This window comes from Aegilops tauschii, chromosome 5, assembly GCF_002575655.3.
Source record: "Aegilops tauschii subsp. strangulata cultivar AL8/78 chromosome 5, Aet v6.0, whole genome shotgun sequence".
NCBI classification, from domain to species: domain Eukaryota; kingdom Viridiplantae; phylum Streptophyta; class Magnoliopsida; order Poales; family Poaceae; genus Aegilops; species Aegilops tauschii.
Window position 1 is genome coordinate 463014819 of NC_053039.3, and position 5627 is coordinate 463020445.

Consider the following 5627-nt stretch of genomic DNA (forward strand, 5'->3'; position numbering starts at 1 on the left):
AGTTGAGATGCTCTTTTCTTTCAGACTCTTGTTCCTTTTGATCTTGGGCTTTACTTGGGGTTTTCCCCGTGGAGGTGTTGATGGAGTAGTTCCACTCGCCGAGCACTTGACGACCATTTGACGGTCATCTATGGGTTCAATAATCTTTAAAGGCACAGTTGGAAAAATTACCGCCTCCTCTTCCTCTCTGATAGCTTCAAAACCATCAAAGGCCATGGTTTCAAAATCTTCTGCTTCTTCATCTCTTGGCCTTTCTCCCTAGAGCTGGTAAATAAAATTATAAGCCATAGGCAAAAAAGACAACAAATGCAAACAAAAGGGTAGCTGCATTCTACAAAGGGTGCAAACACATACCAAGATGCTTCATTTGCTGCTGCATTCTCCACTGCTTCATTTGCTGCTGCATTCTCCACTGCATCTTCAGTCTCCATTGCTGCTGCATTCTCCTCAGCATTGGCTGCTGTCCATCTTTCCTCCTCTTCAAATGATGCATCCACTACATTGGTACAAAGCCTAGCAATATGCCCCAGAACTCCACATTTTTTGCAAGCACGCTTCTTTGGTAGACGACCCTCCTCACCTGCTCTAATCCTCTGGTTCCTTGGTCTTCCTGGTGGTCTAGTAATGACAGGAGCGTGGAGTTTGAACCCTGGATCTACTATGTTCCATTGATCTTTCCCCAATAGTGCAGGCACATTGTCAGCATAAGCAGCCATAAATTTGGCAACAGAGAAATACTCAGAGCAATATTGATCAACTTCACCATCTGCACCCCCGATAACGGTCATCAGATGTAGGGCATGTATGCTGGCTTCCCACGGATCTGCCATTGCCTACAAGTACATTCTCTAGTACTTAGGTTCACAGGATACCTCCATACCCTATTTTTAGTGTCAGTATAGGTAACCTCTCCCTCATATGTACCAGATCGAATACATTTCATCTTCAGTCCTCTTGCCTTCAAGTGCAATGCCTTAATCAGTGATGGGAGCATTTGATGACCAACATATTGTGTTTCTGCAATTCTTGTGCGAAGAGCCATCTTTATCATGATCATTTGCCTCATCTTGTCAAATGCTTGCCACAACAAGAGCCCTTTCACTGACTTGAACTTTGAATTGAAGCATTCTGCAAGGTTACTGGTCACATAATCTACTTTGCAGATTTCGTTGAATTTGCTTCTTGACCACACCTTACCATGATGTGCATCCATGTACTCCTTCACAAGAGGATTTTGAGCATACAACACTCTCAAATGGTGTTCATGCTTCCTTTTGCTGCATGTGTATGATGCTGGCCATAAGTTCTCATCATAAACTTTACCTTTGAACTTCATTTTGAAATTATGCGCTAGGTGTCGCATACATTCCCTATGCTCCACTCCAGGGAATACAATTTCCACTGCACTCTCTAAACCCTTGCAAGCATCTGTGTGTATAGCTAAACCTGGGGGTGTGCCTATAATGTTGCGCAACTGCTGCAGAAACCAGACCCAACTTTCCTTATACTCTGCCTCCACCACACCAAATGCAACTGGGAATAGCCAGTTGTGTCCATCAACTGCAGAAGCTGCTACTAGCTGTCCTCTCCATCTTCCAGTCAAATGTGTAGCATCTACAGCCAAATAGGGCCTGCAACCATCTAGAAACCCCTGCCAGCAAGCCTTGAAACAAACAAAAGCCCTTCTGAAGCACTCCTTCTGAAATGACTTCCCTTTTATTTTGAATGGAACTGTATGCTTGTCAATCTCTCCAACACTCCCTGGACTTGCCATCTCCACTTCAGCTTTGAAAGTGTAAAGCAGCTGAAAACTGTCATTCCATTGACCATTAATTCTGTCAAGAGCCTTTTCCCTAGCATTGAAAATTCTCATGTAAGGAATTTCTATCTTGTACTTCTCAAAAAGCTTCCCATGGAGTGCTGTTGGACCAAGTCCAGGTTCTTCTCTCAGCCAATCCAATATAGCATCTGCCACCCACCTAGTTTTTGCTCGCTTGGTTTTGGCCTTCCCCCCTCCCCCTCCAGGTGGACATGTGTGCTTGTGTGGGTTTTTCTTTATCTGAAACAAAATAAAAGGGTAAAAAACAGTTAAGAAACCTTACTCAACGATCTGAAACTAAATTACTAACTGAACTTGGATTACCTGAATATATTTGCTCTTTCTCATACGAGATGCATGCAACTTCCACCTACACCTAGGATATGGACAAAATACTGTGAACCTTGCTGGCTCACTCCTTTTAATCTTATAGGTGTTTTCAGATATAATGCACCATGTTGTCACTGCATTCCGATAGTCCACCATTGATTGGAAAATGGTACCTACACTAAGCTCAGGGTTTTCCCTGTTCCACTCAATTGTTGGCATGTCATCACCATCGTATTCATCCTCGATTAAGCTGTCCATGTTCTCCACCTTCTCTTCATCGTATGTGTCATCAAACCTAGCTTGGCTGATGGGCTCCTCCATATATTCGTCATCCACTGCTTGCTGACTGGCTACATGGACCAGTTCAGGAAACATCATCTCGTCTTCATCATCATTTGTAGGCACTGCCTCGTCAGGTTCTGCATCTTCTTCTACACCAACTGCAGAAGGTACACGAGAAGCAGCAGCTGAATCGGAACCAGAATTGGCAGCAGGCATGTTGTGGCTCCATGAACCACTTGCTTTACTTGGTGTCGACCTACAAGGAGTGCCGGGGTGCTGGCCCGGCAAAAAGCAACGGCATATGATCGTCGCAAGTTAGTGGGAGAAATCTTTGATCGTCACTTCTAAAGTAATTCAGTTCAACAGCATCGGCATCACTCTAGGGATAGGTGTTTCGGAGCTCAGCTCGCAAATCTTTGAAAGATATGCTGGTTTCTACCACTTTGGGATAGAAAAATGATGAAATCAAATGCGGTTTAGTACCACGCAACACACTAGTTTCCATTCTAATCGCCAGCCGGAAAGCCAGCGCGGGATCAATCCTATTTTGTTGAAGGAAACAAAGGCTTCAGTTAGCCGGGCAAAATCGAGCACAAATTCAAACGATTCAAGCAAACAGAAGTCAAATACGGCCTACAATACGACTTAGAACGTCAATTCGAGAGGAAACAATGCTTATCCAGGTTTAATCCATGAATTATCTGCCGCGGATTCGACCCAATCCTCTCCACGGTCGACTGCATTCCGGCCGTCCTCACTCAACATCGCTATGTAATCCCAGATGGGGAGGTGGGCTATATCTGGCGGAGACGCGGCGTCGCCGACGAACTGAATAGGGGCATAGGGTGGAGGAAACAACTGCGGTGGACGCGGCACGACGCCGGCGGAGGGGGCAGGGCGGCGCGGTGTAGTGCGGCCTGTCTAGATCTGTTTCAGATTCAGACAAGCTGCCCAATACGTGTCTCCTTGCGGTCCCACCCGTCAGCAAGCAATAGTCAGACGAAGACTCGGCCCCACTCGTCAGCAATTAACGGTCAATGGACGGTCAAGACGGCAAACGCCCGCTATGAGCATTTGTGAGAGTTCCAGCTAAGGAAGAGGGGAAAAGTGAGCAAACGTTTGGAGCGTGGGGAAAGGTGAGCACAACTAAGGAACCAGGGGCACTAATTTAAATATCCCTTTTTCCTTAGTTAATTAGATAAATCTAGCCATTATAACTCGGTCCCACCGAGATTAACGGCTCTTATTTACCAATTAACGTGGTAATTTCTTGGGAGTCACAAATTAGTATAGGTAGAGATGAGGAAAATATAGCCCAATCGGGGTTACAGAGAACCCTTGATGGCATTCGCCTTCATAACTTGTGTAACTTTTCTTGGGACGGACTACCGCAAGAACGCCTGGTGCGCAACAACTCCACCCCACCTCAGTTTCTCTCCTACATGAATACATTCAACTAATCGACACCAAAGTTATACAAACTTAACATCACGAAGAATCTTTGAAATCTTAAAACAAAAAAAGGTCATTTCCCAACAACAACAAGAAAACATAACTTGTAGGTATGCACCTATGTTGTGTTGTTACTGCTTGTGGTGATCTACATTCTGGAAAAGATGTCACTCTTGCAGACACGTGGGCATGTCATCTATTATAGAGAACCGCACAATAGCACTGGGAAGTGTAGACTTACGTCATGAAATATATATTTGTTACGAATACATCATTAAAATGTTGTCTAGGGGTGACTTGCAAGTCATCTGTGATAGCAATCGACTGCAGCACTACGCCTTCCATACACTACCAATGTCTAACACGAACACTAACTGTCGTGGTTTTGTCACGGCAGATGTCCTTAGTGTCAGGACTTAGTCGCGAGGCCAACGCATCTATGTGGTAGCTTGAAAGGGGTTGAGCGGAATCGAGAGATGCAACACAAGACAAGGATTTAGACAGCTTCGGGCCCCGGGAAACATCATCCGGTAACAACCCTACATGTTGTTTGAGGCTAGGTCTCATTATGATCACGAGAGAGTCGCCGGTAAACTGGCTCTTTGTGTCTAGCCCTAGAGATTGTTTCTTCTTGCCTGGGCCTCTTTGGGGAGCCCTGCCCCTCCTTATATATTTTGAAGGGGCGGGTTACATGTGGAGTCCTATTAGGATTAGGACTAATCTATCTCTAATACAAACCGGATACAAGTCCAGGTCTTAACTCCTTGTAAAACAAATATTCCTCACGCCTTTCCTCTTAAACCGGCCCACCATAGTATGAGCCAGCCTTCATGAACCGCCCGTTGGGCCACCGGGTCTTGTCGCTCCTCTGACCCGCCTGCCGGATTACCAATGAATTGTAAACCGCCAGGTCCAAACGGGTCGTCGGTGAATTGTTAAGTCTCAGCCGGGTCTCAAGTAAACCGCCAAGTCCGGTCGGGTTATACTTCCGGCCGGTTTACACCGCGGGGTATATCCCCGACATTAGCCCCCAGTTTAATTTGGATTTATCCATGTTAAACTGATCCTGTAAAACAAACACAAGAACAAATTTGACAGATTATGCTCCGGGTTAAGAATTCTTGTAAACCGGCATCTGATCATCCTTAAGTCCTTGTCATTTCCTCCTTCTAGAAAATCCGGGTCAACAAGCCAGCTTCATACTCATTTTGCTGACATTGGTTTCTCATAGAGAAATATTGTGAAGAATAATCCACTTGAGTCAGCTTCCAAAGCGTCGGTTTAAGAAATATGGGTCTTGAAATACTCATCTGATATTTAGCCGGTTTGAAGATGTAAAACTTGCCGGTTTAATATTACCAAAATTGTCGGGTTATAAAAACTGATAATTCCGGGTCATGATTGTTGCCAACGCCGGTTCATGATTGTTGCCAACACCGGTTCATGATTATTGATTACGCCGGGTTATGATTGTTGCAGACACCGGGTCAATCTGGTTAGCTCAAAACTGAAAATTGGAAGATACTTCTCCCTTATATCCATATTACCTGTAGCCCCCAAGTCTTGAACAGAACAAAGTGATGATTTGAGACTTGTTTCCATATAATTACTGCCACTTTGAAGAAATCCATGTTGTTCATCCCAGTCACTAGTAAAAACTGAATACTCCATATATGTAGCCCCCAAGTGTCGGGTCATTATGCAATAATGAGCAGGGACTTTATAAATATGATCATGTAGATTT